The following is a 15,572-nucleotide window of genomic DNA, read 5'->3' as shown; positions in this document are numbered from 1 at the left end:
AATACCGACCTCCAAGGAAATTCTTGTCGTTCCCTGACTTTGGGGTATACCTCTTTTGAGTTTCTGCATGCTATTTCCCAGACAATATCTGCATATAGATCAACATGGTCTTAATCCACAGACGACTCCTTATTGTCGATTTGCGCTGCAACGACATTGATTATTTGTTTTTTGCATCTAATAAATTAACATAGATAGATAGAATTAAAACAAAAATACGTTACCAATAAGACGAGATCTTTCAAAAAGTAAAATCCCAAAAATGCAGGAATCCGAGGAAATTTCAAAATGAAGAGTCCCTAATCAAATGACAAAATCAAAAGCTCAAATACATCAAACGAATGACTGTCATATTCCTGACTTGGTACTTACCAGATTTTTCAAGTAATTCTCCTTGTTGTAGTAATTGCTCTTTAAATGAGTGTTGTGGCCTATTATGAGTGTTCTGCTTCTTTTTTTTTGAATCCAATAAAGATAGATAGTCATTTTTAATAGTAAAAATTATCAGCAAACCAACATATATAAGTAGGTAAATGGTTATCAAATTTGTTAGTACAAGTATAGACATTGATATAAAGGTGTAATTTCCCTTAAAGGATTTGTTAACGTTTCTTTTTGGTTTTGGCAATGTCGGAGACACGCATACGATTTAGTTTTAATCTGAAACAATCATAACGAAATTAAATGTGTCTGCATTTAATCCTTATTTAAACAATACCAACCCGATTTAAACAAGATTGTAAAAGTCTCCTTTTTATATTATCATAAATTAAACGCATTCGTGTTAACTGCAGACTGATATTATCGTATAATTTGTTCTGTATTTGACAAAATAAACGTCAAATATATATAAAGCACGATATTTCATATTCACCAAACAAGGCATTTAACACTCAGCGAAAAGATTAAGCAAACAATAGTCTGTAAAATACATTAAGATAATAGTCGTCCCGAGGTAAAAATTCATTTAAAAAAAATCAGACTAAATATACTTTTACTACAGATAAATATTTCAACTTCTTCATCAATATGTTTTGTTTTTTTTACACTTTTGTCACGTGATGTGATTCTTGCAGCTTATCATCCATGAAAGGTTTGGTTTTATTGTTGATGAAATATGTGGCAGTGAGAAGGGACAGAAAAAGTCTGGAACTAATTGGGTCGCGACGTTATCGATACAAAGTTGTATTAACACATAGTCCAGCAGCTAAGTCCAATATTTTGGGACAATTGATCACTTTATTGTAAAAGCATGAAACTTTGCACAGTGTTAGTTATGATGCTTATACACATTTCTGAATATTGAAAATAAAAAAAAATCCATAATGGCCGCCATTTTTTAAAATGGCCACCAACAGTCATGAGGCAGAGTCCCAAACTATGGTATAATTTATCATTTGAAAATAAAAGCACAACACTTTGCATATTGCTGTTTATGGTGCTTAATAATCTCTAATGAATATGGAACAATCAAAAATAATTCCATAATGGCCGACAAATTCATAATGGCCACCGACAGTCATGAGGCATAGTCCAAACAAAAAATGGTATATTGATCATTTGAAAATGAAAGCACAATACTTTGCGTCTAGGATACGTCATTTGTAGACGCGTCTGTGATACAGATGTTATCCACAAGGAATATATAAACCAATTTACGATCATAGTTCTTACAACATGGCTACTGAAAGACATTCAGGGTATCAAGTGTAGAAAATGACAAACCGACTAAATCAAATAATATTGCCAAGAAATTATAGATGAAAAACTTATATGCCAATTTGATTCTAAACGTCTCAATGTTGGTGCTGGTTATCAATCTTTAGCTGTCAATATTAAGAAATTTTATGAATAACGATTGATGCCTGAAGGCATTAATGTGTCCATTTAAAACTTAGATGAGGGATCTGGAATAGCACAGTCTTTCTTTGACCAAAAAGCATGTTGGCACAAATCTTGCAACTTAGAACTGAACTGAAAAAAAGTTGAATACAGCAGAAAAACGATCCTCACATGAGAGGAATAGATAACAAAGCAACCACATCTAAAAGAAAACTAAACATAGCTTTTCCGTTTAGTCCACCAGTAACCCGTCTGTGTGCTTTTTTCTGTAATGAAAATGGCCAGGAAGCCCTTCATGAGTCCTCAAAGTTTGGACAAGACACACGTGTGAGAGAATGTGCAGTGAAATTAAATGACACATTTGTTAATTTTAAGTGCTGGTGATATAATTGCACAGGAAGCAAAGTACCACTTTAAATGTTTAGTTTCCTTATATAATCGTGCACCTCGAATTGAAATGAAAAATGATAAGGTCGAATCTAAGAAGGAAAGTCAAAACCATGGTACTTTAGTATTGCATTTTCAGAACTAGTCTCTTCTATAAATGAAACAAGGTTATGTGATTAGACCATAAATGTTTACAACTTGTCAGATCTATGTAAACTTAATAAGGAAAAAATAACATGTCTAGGTGCAGATGTTTCATTTCGAGTTAATAGTACACGACTGAAACACAGAATTGTATTTAATTTTCTTAACTTAAATGCTTACAAACAAGACATTGAAAACATTCTTGCTTTCAAAGGTTACATTGGGTTTCCATTGAAGAGAGTGTGCTTAGAGGACTATGATAATCGAGTTTGTCAACATATCAAAGGCAGCTAGGTTTGTTCGAAAATATCTTTTCGCATCAAATTCAGAATTTAAAGGAACCTTTTCAAAGGGATGTCAGGAAGATTCTGTATCCCAGTCATTTTTAACTTTGGTCAGTATGATTCAGTTTGGACCCAACATTCAGGATCGTTCATATTCTCAGTCGACATTAACAATAGCACAGCTTCTGATGTATAGTTGTACAACACTATCCAATCGTCACATGAAAGATCATGAACCTCCAGTGTGTGCTTGTTTGGAAACCATGATCCACTGTAAGACTAGAAAACGTGATCTAGTAGATACTTTCTTCAAACTTGGACTGTCTGTCTCCTACGACCGAGTGTTAGTAATGTCTACTTCCATGGCCAATGATTCTTGATGTCGTTATCTCCAACAAGAAGGTATTGTTTGCCCTACCAATCTACTACAAAAAGTATGTACTTCATCTGCTGTATACAACATTGATCACAATCCAAGCAGTATCTCGTTAAAAGATTCATTCCATGGTACAGGTATATCTTTATTCCAACATATTTCAGAGGATGTTCAAGGCGTTAATTAAACATTTGACCAATCTGATTCTTTGTTGAAATGCCAGTCACAGGGAGTGTCTCTTTTACCAGAGAGTTATTCAAATCTTCAACTAGCATTACTAAGATTCAGCGAACCAGATATCTCATTAGTTGAAGGAGAACTTTCAATTGATATGTCATTATTCCAAGCCGCATGAAAAGGGGAATTCAAATGGCTGAACAGCTGTGGATAGGATTTGGCACTGGAAAGAACTTCCCATATATTTCAATTCATGAATTGTGCCTTGTTCTAGGACCATTGATATTGAAAGTCTTTCCACTGTTTCATTAATTTATTGGTTGTGACACAGTCTCAGGTTTTTCTGGGAAATGTACGAATTCAGCTTGGGACACATGGTCCGTATATGAGGAGTTGTCAGAAGCATTTCTGCAGGTTATTGAGAATCAAAATGAAGTGGAAATTATAGAACGATATGTTGTGCTTTTGTATGATCGGTCTAGTACAGCTAATATGATGAATGAGTTAAGAAAACAGTTATACACGCAGAAGACAAGACCAATTGGCAATTCCTCCAACACGAGATGCACTTCCTCATTGAACATACGAAACGTGCAGCTTACCAAGGTAATGTTATTTGGGGCAATTGTTTAGTTGCAAATCCAAGTAAGCCATCACCAGATTTATTTGGTTGGCTAAAACTTGATGGTTCCATTTTGGTCTGTGCTTGCTGAAGCTTCAATGTCATGCATGTAAATTCTTGAAAGCAGCATTAGAATGTACAACATTATGCAACTGCTCACCGGACTGTGAAAGAGAAACTGATTGAGACTGTCCTTTCTTTTGATTTTTCTGCATTTGTATCATATTTTAATTATAATTTTAATCTGTTGTTATGTTGAATAGTTACATGTGAGGTTTTTTTTTTTTTTATTTCTTATCTCATTTCTAAAATAGAAATACTCTTTGCACTGATTCTATACTGCATATGTTAGATTTTTTTTCATTTCTGGAAAATTGTGAAATTGTCTAAGGTCATTACCTGTAACTGTGAAAAATAAGAACTCGTCAAAGACGTTATTTTGAGTTGTATCGGCCATTTTTATTTCATAGTCAATGTCACCTGTTACATTTATTAATAATATGTTTGCATATACGTGCTTGTATTGAAATAATTGATCCATTTATTTTTTTAAATATTTGTATACCATATTTTAAAACAAAAGTCAAGTTTTGACATGTTAAACGGTACCATTTTGAATATTGCCGCCATTTTGAAAAGATTATCTATGCACCTTGGTATTAATGCTACATTGTAGTCCTTTGTCAATATTAAATGATCACTTTCACGGATTTGGTAACTTTTTATCAAACAATGATGGGGTATATATACGAATACTGTCAAACTCAGACATTTTGACGCGCCATTTTGAATTTGGACGCCATTTTGATGATTTCTGTAGTATAAGGTTTAAAAAAATAATAATTGACATACCTTAATTGTATTTCCTTAAGTTTGTAACATCTTCTGAACTCATTAAAATTTGAAGACTTCATCAAGTGAATAATGTTATACTTTTGTCGGCCAACTTGAATTTAGCGGCCATATTGGATTTTTTTTTCGTGGCTCCATATCAGAATTTTGTCTATTCCCCTTAATCTTTCACTATGCCAAGTTTCATGCTTTTACCATAAAGTGATCAATTATTCTGATATCCGCTGGACTATAACATAATGGTTGCTCCTTTAGGCAACGTTTGGACTGATGCTTGTAAAAAGTATATGCATTTATGTAAAGTAGTCCTTTGTTAATTGATTAGCAATGTCATGTTGATTAGTTTCTTCTGTTTACTAGTCTGACAAAGGATTTGGATTTCTTTTCAAGTGCGTATTGCTGTGTGTTTGTTTATTCTATATTGGCTAGAGGTAGAGGAGTATGGTTATAATCTAAACAATCATGTTTAACCCCGCCGCATTTGTGCGCCCGTCCCGATTCATGAGCCTCTGGCCTTTTAAGTCTTGTATGATTTTAATTTTAGTTCATTGGTATATTTTGTAGTTTAGTAGGACGTCTAATATCACTGAAACATCACTGAACCAGTACGCTTATTTTTTTAGGGACAAACTGAAGCACGCCTAGCACAACGTTCATTTGGACACCATAAATGTAGTATTCCTTCCTTATCATTACTTGGAATTGAATTAAATCATAAAAGGCAATACAATTGATAAAAAAGAAAACATAACGTTTCAAAAATAAATTGCATGCGAGCGAAGCGCTTTTCTGGATCTACCTTCGTCAGGAACGTCAAAAAGGCGAATAATACTATTTGGCATTCTTCGAGTGTCACTGTTACTTCTAAATGTTTGGCACTGGGGACACCAAATAGCTCTGAATAATTTATCTCCCACTCTAACCTTACATGTATATAAGAGATTTAAATATTTGATGCCGATTTAAATAGATTTAAAAAATATATGTTTAATAGATGCGCAACCTTAAAATTTCTTGACACTGTTATACAATGTGATGTCTAATTAATAAGTTTTATAAAAAAACGACTTCTTTTTTTAATTATCTATTTTGTAATAAAAATGATTTGATATATTTCATGCTATTTTTTTCTCACTAAGAATGTTTATAATTAGAGCCTTGTTTTGCAGATACCCCTCTCTTGCCCCTTTTCTATGTTTGGTATTTTAATCAAAAAAATAAAAAAACAAACTTTCAAAATGTGAAAAAATCAAAATTGCACGTTAGGTTTAATATATTTCAAATTTGAAAACGATATTTAGAATTTTAATATTTTAATTTTTTGGTTAAAATATAAAAATTTCAAAACTTTTACACAATTTAGAATTTTGATATTTTAAAACTTTGATCAAATTTCCAAAAATCTAAAAAATTACAACTTTTTAAAATTTTGAATTGATAAGGGTTACATCTCAATGTTGGATTTAATTGTAAAGGCTTAATTTGTCCATTATTCAGGGGGGATATGTCTAATATCCTCATCCATGTTATACCCGCTTTTACCGGAACACTATAGATATGCATAAGTAAGTTTCCCACAATTCTCTTGCGTGACAATGCATTGATGTAAACCGTAATTCCGTGCTATTATAGAGTTGTAGAAATCTGCTTTTTAACGTGTTCTTTATTTTACTCACATGCATTTTACAATACAAGGAAACTAACGGCCTTATTTATATACAACACATGAATGAAACACAAATATGTAACACATAAACAAACTACAACCACTGAATTACAGGCTACTGACATGGGATGGGCACATACATAAATCATGTGGCGGTGTTAAACATGTTAGCGGGATCTCAACCCTCCCCAAAACCTGGAACAGTGGTATAACATTTCAATATAAGAAAGAACTAATATCAAACTTTTTAGGGCTTTACTTGAAATTTGACAACCCCGTCGCCTTAAAGTAAAACAAAATAAATACCGATCTCTGAGGACAAACGCAAGAAATCAGGCACATAAGGTACCAGCTTCGTATTACATTTCCAGTTTCCGGTGCATGTCAAAACATGGAGATACATTAAAAGTGGAAGGACATCATTTTACTGGAAGTGGTGCGGCCTAGTAAAAAAAGTCCACAGAACGTACAAAAAAACTTAGTTTTGACTCCAAGGTTACTTAACTTTTTAAAATTCTTTGTGGCAAACCCCACTTTTTTCGATTCAATCGCAATTTCACTTTACAATATACATGATTTGAACATGAACAAAGTTTTCTATGCAAATTTTTTCTCTAAAGATAAACTTTTTTGCATGTAAGAATATGGAGCAGTACATTGTAACCTGATTTTGAAAAGACATATACAGAATTTGTTGGGGTTTAACATTTTGTTAATCAATTGACCATTAACTTACTTGGACAATATTATAACAACAATACATATGTAACACTCCCACACGTTTTCGATTCCCAAAATGTGTCTTTTTTCCCCCAAACGTGTCCGTAATAAACAATATCCCAAAACGTGTCCGATTTCTGAACCCCCAAACGTGTCCGGTAATTGTTATTCACCAAAACGTGTCCACTATTACACGCCAGAACATCTCACGTCTTTTTGTATCATGAATTAACTTTTGTCTGTATTACTTATTGGCCAATTGCTAGTATTTCATTCTCATTTTGAGCGAACATAAAATAATTCTTGTTGAAAAAAGACACACGAACAAGAGACGTAACGTCCAGTGTCAAATATTTCATGAATAATTCGAACGATGTTATGTTAGCACAAATACATTTATCCTTTCCGGGGCCTTTTATATCTGTTTATGTGGTATAGTCTTACTTATTGTTGAAGGTTGTACGTTAATTTATGTGTCATGTGGTCTCTTGTGGAGAGTTGTTGCATTGACAATCACACCACATCTTCTTTTTGATACTGTAGATAGGTTCTATTATCATATTAGGAATTGAGGATTGAACTAAATTCTTACGGCTTTTCGGGTTTAACGTTTACACTAGTTTATTTTTTAATTTAATAAACTCAAGAGCGAGTAAAAACGATTTTTTTTATAACTTTAGTTATAATTGCGCAGTGAGTTGGAAATGCACCCTACACGAAGTATCTGATTTTATATCTACAATTAAACTGAGCATAGCTGCTTACATTTACATCAAACATAGCTTAACGAACGTCCCCACTTTTACCCAGGTTATTCTGCCGGTTAAGAAAAACAGGTTTTCTATTTTTTAAATAAAGTAGCACAATGAGTATTTGTTAATGAAAAAGCAATAAACAAATAATCTACGTATGTAAAAGGTTGACAATCAACCGGATTTGAAATCACATAAGCAACACGACGGGTGCCGCATGTGGAGCAGGATCTGCTTACCCTTCCGGAGCACCTGAGTTCAACCCTAGTTTTTGGTGGGGTTCGTGTTGTTTATTCTTTATTTTTCTATGTTGTGTCATGTGTACTATTGTTTTTCTGTTTGTCTTTTTCATTTTTAGCCATGGCGTTGTCAGTTTGTTTTAGATTTATGAGTTTGACTGTCCCTTTGGTATCTTTCGTCCCTCTTTTGACAGTCAGGGGCATTACTTAAACAAGTAACAATAAAAATTACCTATACAAGTAATGTTGAAAACGAGGCTAATTAAATATAACTTATATAAGTTATTTTTCTGAATATTATTTTTATAGGTGTCCAATAATACAGATTTTACTAGCTTTAAATAAATTTCACAGTCATCTGGTTATTTCTCCCTTGATATGTAAAAACTAATTCTTCCGAAGCACCGAAAAATCTTAGACTGATATGAATGGATAGATACTTGTCAATTAATTAAGACCTGAAGTTATTTATAATTTGTAACCCAAATCAATTACATATGTGCCTAAGATAAGTGTAATTGCTATTTTTTTTAAATGTATAAAATAGCTTATTCAAGTAATATTTTTGTCATTATTTTTAAAGTAACCCTTTTACTCTATACTCCTCTCAAATCTGATAAATTCTTTATTTTATGATATAAAATGTTGTTTAAAATCATAAAAACTACATTTAGTCTCTGTTTCTATTCTATTCTACTCTTTTAAGTAATTTTATTATTTTTTAAAACAAAAATTACTTAATATAAGTAATTAAAAAAAAAACTTGTTTAAGTAACGCCCCTGACTGTTTGACACGAATGACATTTTCCATTAAAAAATAAAATTTGGACACATTTGGGGGATTGGACACGTTTGGGTGTTTATCAAAAATGAACACGTTTGGACGTTTATACAAATGACATGTTTTGGCGCTGTTAACAACTGGGGGAAGGACACGTTTCTGAGTGTAACACATATAAGAAATATTTGTAATAAAAACCCGACTGACTCATCAAATATGCATGAATTGCATAAACAACTATCATAGAGAAAAAAGGCACAATGTACCGATACATAAGTACTCGCAGTTATATAATTAGGGAACAGCTGGGGGTATGGCGGCAGAAATGTGTTTCCTACTTGACATTTTTTTTCATCTTTTTCATTTGTTGCTACGTATGATTTTTCCGCGGCTTTCTAAATCGTTTTATTTGAATATTTTGATCTTATTTTTATTATTACTTAACCTTGTTTTGTTCACTGATCAATGAAATTAGGTACAGACTCAGGTGAACCATATCTGACAGTCATATACAACTGGCTAGGATACAATAAAATTCGGAATGGAAATGAGGAATGTGTCAAAGGGACAACAACCTGACCATAGAAAAAAACAACAGCAGAAGGTCACAACAGGTCTTCAATGTAGCGAGAAATTCCCGCATCCGTGTCATTCAGCTGGCCCCTCAACAAATATATTACAGAGTTCATCAACGTGCAAGATATGCAAAATGTGGGACACTTCTTTATTAAAGAAATTTGAGTCAAACGTCTTATAACTGTTCGGTAAAGATCATATTATTTATTATTCCGAGGCGTCTGAACTTATAAATAAAGGTTTAAACTTGATACAATTTTCTAAAAAAAAATAGCTCCATTGAGTGGTTTTGTCAATTTGTGTACAAATTAATTGTCAATTAATTTGTCAATTTGTGTACATTAATTGCTTGATAAACGAATTAGGTATAGACAATTCACTTGGAAACTCCACATATACCCTCACGACACTTACCAAAGAGGAAATCCTGGATAATCATAGGTCTGTTCTTTGTTCCTTTGGTATTTCAACCAAAGATAAAGAACTAGATCTTCCATCACTGTATTGGATACCTAAACTACCTAAGTGTCCTTACAAACAGCGGTATATTGCTGGGTCTTCCAAGTGCTCCACAAAACCTCTTTCTAAATTATTAACATCCATTTTATCAGCAATCAAAGACGGGCTTCAAAGTTATTGTGAAACTGCCTATTCTAAAGGTGGCGTGAATCAGATGTGGATACTTAAAAATTACAAAGATCTTTTAGAGTACATACAATCTAACTCTCTTTCATCTTGTAACAGTATTAAAACATTTGACTTCTCTACTCTTTACACAAGTATTCCACATTCCAAACTTAAAGACAAATTAAAAGAGTTGGTATTACTTTGCTTCATAAAAAAGAATGGCCAACGTAGATACAAGTATCTTGTCTTAGGGAGAGATAAATCCTACTTTGTAAAGAATCACTCTGATTCAAACAAAAAATTCTCTGAAACCGATATTATCAAGATGCTTGATTTCTTGATTGACAACATATTTGTTACGTTCTGAGGACGTGTTTTTCAACAGACTGTCGGCATCCCAATGGGAACAAACTGTGCCCCTCTACTTGCTGACTTGTTTCTTTATTATTATGAGGCTGACTTCATGCAGGAACTTCTTAGGAAGAAAGATAAGAAGTTAGCAATATCCTTTAACTCTACTTTCCGCTATATAGATGACGTTCTTTCACTAAACAATTCAAAATTTGGTGACTATGTGGAACGCATCTATCCCATCGAATTGGAGATAAAGGATACTACAGATACAGTTAAGTCAGTTTCATATCTTGACTTACATCTAGAAATTGACAATGAGGGTCGGTTGAAGACAAAACTTTACGACAAAAGAGATGATTTCAGCTTTCCAATTGTGAACTTTCCATTTCTAAGTAGCAACATTCCAGCAGCACCTGCATACGGGGCATATATCTCTCAATTGATACGATATTCCCGTGCTTGCATTTCCTATCATGATTTTCTTGATAGAGGGTTACTGCTCACAAGACAGCTATTAAATCAAGAGTTCCAAATGGTGAAGTTGAAATCATCCCTTCGTAAAATTTACGGACACCATCACGAGTTGGTTGACCATTATGGAATAACCGTTTCACAAATGATATCGGATATGTTCCTTACGTCGTAACTACAATCCCCTTCCCTTTCATGAAGTTGACCTACCGAATTAGACTATTTACCGGATTGTAATAACATAAGCAACACGACGGGTGCCGCATGTCGAGCAGGATCTGCTTACCCTTCCGGAGCACCTGAGATCACCCCTAGTTTTTGGTGGGGTTCGTGTTGTTTATTCTTTAGTTTTCTATGTTATGTCATGTGTACTATTGTTTTTCTGTTTGTCTTTTTCATTTTTGGCCATGGTGTTGTCAGTTTTTTTTTTATTTATGAGTTTGATTGTCCCTTTGGTATCTTTCGTCCCTCTTTTAACGACGGACGACGGATGACGACGACAGACGCCAAATGATGGCCAGGTGAGCTAAAATTATGTTGTGTGTAAGGGATGGTGAAAAAGAAAATTGACCGAGAAGGGAAATAAAATTGACAAATTACTAACATGACGCATTGACCTTTCGCCCTTTTTTGAAATCTAAAAATTATTAACTCCATCAGGTTATATTCTATGTCCGTTTCGGTCATATATAGATATAGGAAGATATGATATATCAATGAGACAACTCTCCATCCATGTCACAATTAAGTAAACAATTATAAGTAATACTTAAAATGAATACGAAAACCAGTATGGCAAAACATTTTATTTCCCAGATGTCATTTTTCTAAATAGACTCATCATAGATACCAGGATTAAAATTTTATATATACGCCAGACGCGCGTTTCTAAGATGCGTTTTAATATTTTGTAACAAAGAAACTCGTTATGTCTTAAATACTTTAGAATATGTATCATGTGTATAGAACAAATCTGTGTTTAGTCACCTGTTCATAAGTTTTAACTTTAATAAATATATGTAATTGGGGAGTAAAGCATGTATTGGTTAATTTTCAACATCATTTTTTTTACATGTTAGGCAAGTACAAGTATTCTGAAAATACATTTTAAGGATAAACCATCAAATAGGTGTAAAAAGAGTTTATATTAATTATAAATATTCTATTTAGTTACAATTTTGAAAAAAAAACTTATCCATAATAAGTCATGATCATTTATAGAGGTAATACCAAAGCCGAAAACCAAGTCAATTGAAACATTAGTTTTGTTTTGCCATATGATAATAGTGATAACAATCTGAAATTCATGTTATTTATGTTAAAAATACCAAGTTAAGTGTTTAATACATAAACATATTTGATTTTTCGTAATTTTCCGCATATAGTTGTTTAAATTTCCAAATACGTGTAAATGATTAAAGTTGTGAAACACATGTGTACGCTATCAATCGAATCGATTACTTCACCTCATACCCAACGTTATTGTTATACAAATCCGTTTCAAGCTCATTGGTACACCTAATACCAAATGGCAAATCGGCTGCTGTGCATAAATCAAACACCTTTTACAGATATGATATGGACGAAAACATGTTCATTTTATTATGCCCCATTTATGGGCATAATGTTGTCCGGTCTGTACGTCTGCTTGTCCGTTTGTCAGTCCGCTTGTTCGTTCGTACGACCGTCCAGTCGTCCGTTCGTCTGTCCCGTTTCAGGTTAAAAGTGTTTGGTCTTGATAGTTTTGATGAAATTGTAGTCCAATCAACTTGAAACTGTGTACACATGCTTCCTATGATATGATCTTTCTGATTGTTATGCCAAATGAGAAAATTTTACCCTTTTCACGACCCATTGAACATAGAAAATGATAGGGACATCCTTGAACTGGGGACTCATTCTTGTTTATTAAATGTTGGAACAATGTTCTTTTCTAGAGTGTAAACTTGTGTGGCATGTATACCTTAAATTCCCGTTGGTGGGTGATATGGATGGGTAGAAATCGGGAGATGTGGTATGAAACACTCATTCATCAGGAAGTTGAAAGATTTGATTAATGATCAAACGTACTTATTTATTTTAAATTTGATTAATTAAAATAAGTGGAAAAAGGTACAACATATAAAAAATATAATGATTTGTAAAAATATGCAAGTGTTCGGTAAACAGGAAGTTATCGAGTGATGAATCTGAAAACGCATCACACGGTATAGCTGACTTATATAAATCCTGAAACCAAATTTCAGAAATCGTTGTATTGTAGTTCCTGAGAAAAGTGTGACGAAAATTTTTAACTTTGCTATCATGTGTAAAAGCATACAAGTGTTCGGTAAATAGGAAGTTTTCAAGTGATCAATCTGAAAACGCATCACATGGTATATCTGACTAAGATCAACCCTGAAACCAAATTTCAGAAATCCTTGTATTGTAGTTCCTGAGAAAAATGCGACGGAAAATATTCATGGGACGGACTGAAAGACTGACGAACGGACGGACGGACGGACAGAGGTAAAACAGTATACCTCCCTTTTTTAAAGCGGGGGTATAAAAATTTGCCAAAGCAAATTTACAGATTTAACATTGTTGGGCTGATGTTTAGACGAATTGTATATATATTATGTACACAGCCATGTATCACCATCATTGATGGCGATCCGATGGATACATCTGTTGTAGAGTTGTCACTGACTCCGACGTACTTATAAATATAAGAATTTTCTGTGACTGTATCTTACATTAATTTGTAGGATCCTTTACTATAGATAATTTAGCTTATCTGTAACAATAACATCTTCATGCCTTAAATAGCATGTACTGTAGTACGCCGCTAGATTAAAACTGACGAGGAAAGGTAACACACGGCCAGCGAAAGCTATATTAATGTAGAGCACAGTTGGTCTTGTGGTCTAGCGGGACGGCTGCAGTGCAGGCGATTTGGTGTCACGATATCACAGTAGACTCGGTTCGAATCCCGGCGAGGGAAGAACCAAAAATTTGCGAACGCAAATTTACAGATCTAACATCGTTAGGTTGATGTTTAGACGACTTGTATATACATTATGTACACAGCCATGTATCACCATCATTGAGGGCGATCCGATGGATACATCTGTTGTAGAGTTGTCACTGACTCAGACGTTCTTATAAATATAATTATTTTCTGTGACTGTATCTTACATTAATTTGTAGGATCCTTTACTATAGATAATTTAGCTGATCTGTAACAATAACTTCTTCATGCCTTATATATCATGTACTGTAGTACGCCACTAGATTAAAACTAACGAGGAAAGGTAACACACGGCCAGCGAAGGCTCTATTAATGTAGAGCCCAGGTGGTCGTGTGGTCTAGCGGGACGGCTGCAGTGCAGGCGATTTGGTGTCACGATATCACAGTAGACTGGGTTCGAATCCCGGTGAGGGAAGGACCAAAAATTTGCAAAAGCAAATTTACAGATCTAACATTGTTGGGTTGATGTTTAGACGAGTTGTATATACATTATGTACACAGCCATGTATCACCATCATTGATGGCGATCCGATGGAAACATCTGTTGTAGAGTTGTCACTGACTCATACGTACTTATAGGGGTAAATTCAGTAAATAAATATATGTCATCAGGGACCGCCCATTTAGGGGAGAGCTTTCTGTCTAAAAGTGAAGTCATGTGCTCTTCTGATAGGTAGATAATGTTTGTAATACATATTTTTTGGTAGATGGATCAAAACTAGAGTTAAAAAAAAAAATGCTGAATGTACTAATTTTGTTCCCTACAGGTTTGAAAAGTAATGGGGGTCAGTATAGGAATTCAGTACGAATCTACATTGTTTGTGAACAAGGCCATGTGAATGCCCAAAAATGCCGCATGACCCTATGATTTTATTGTTGCAAAAGATAAGGCTACATTTGTACTTTTATGAATGATATATGAAAGTTTTTAATTTCTTAAGGTATATCAGGTATAAATTTATTTCCACACACAGATTAGCATTAAAGTCAATGTGAGATTATTTACTGAATTTACCCCTATAAATATAATCATTTTCTGTGACTATCTTACATTAATTTGTAGGATCCTTTACTATAGATAATTTAGCTGATTTGTAACAATAACATCTGCATGCCTTATATAGCATGTACTGTATTACTCCGCTATATTAAAACTGACGAAGAAAGATAAAACACGGCCAGCTAAAGCTCTATTATTGTAGAGCGAAGGTGGTCGTGTGGTCTAGCGGGACGGTTGCAGTGCAGGCGATTTGGTGTCACGATATCACATTAGCATGGGTTCGAATCCCGGCGAGGGAAAAACCAAAAATTTGCGAAAGCAAATTTATAGATCTAACATTGTTGGGTTGATGTTGAGACGTGTTATATATATATTTGTATATATTTAGATAGTCAATACGAGTCATTTGAACACTTTAAAACTGGATCTTAAATTAAATGTGTGGTCAGAATTCTTTTATTTGCATTGCCGAATAAATCACAGTTAACGTCTTCATTTCCATCGTACATATCAGTTGTGTTCTCTGCACATGCATACACACATAACTCGTTGTGTCTGGCTAACTAGTTACTGGGTTTCGTCTTACTCAGTCTGTAGATGTATATGTTGTGTTTTGAGCTCTATCATTTATTTGTTGGTCAATTTGTTTTAGCCGTTTTGCTATAATTTAATTTTCTATCTTTGCGTTTGAA

This window comes from Mytilus trossulus, unplaced genomic scaffold (assembly GCF_036588685.1).
Source record: "Mytilus trossulus isolate FHL-02 unplaced genomic scaffold, PNRI_Mtr1.1.1.hap1 h1tg000233l__unscaffolded, whole genome shotgun sequence".
NCBI classification, from domain to species: domain Eukaryota; kingdom Metazoa; phylum Mollusca; class Bivalvia; order Mytilida; family Mytilidae; genus Mytilus; species Mytilus trossulus.
This window is presented reverse-complemented; position numbering follows the sequence as displayed.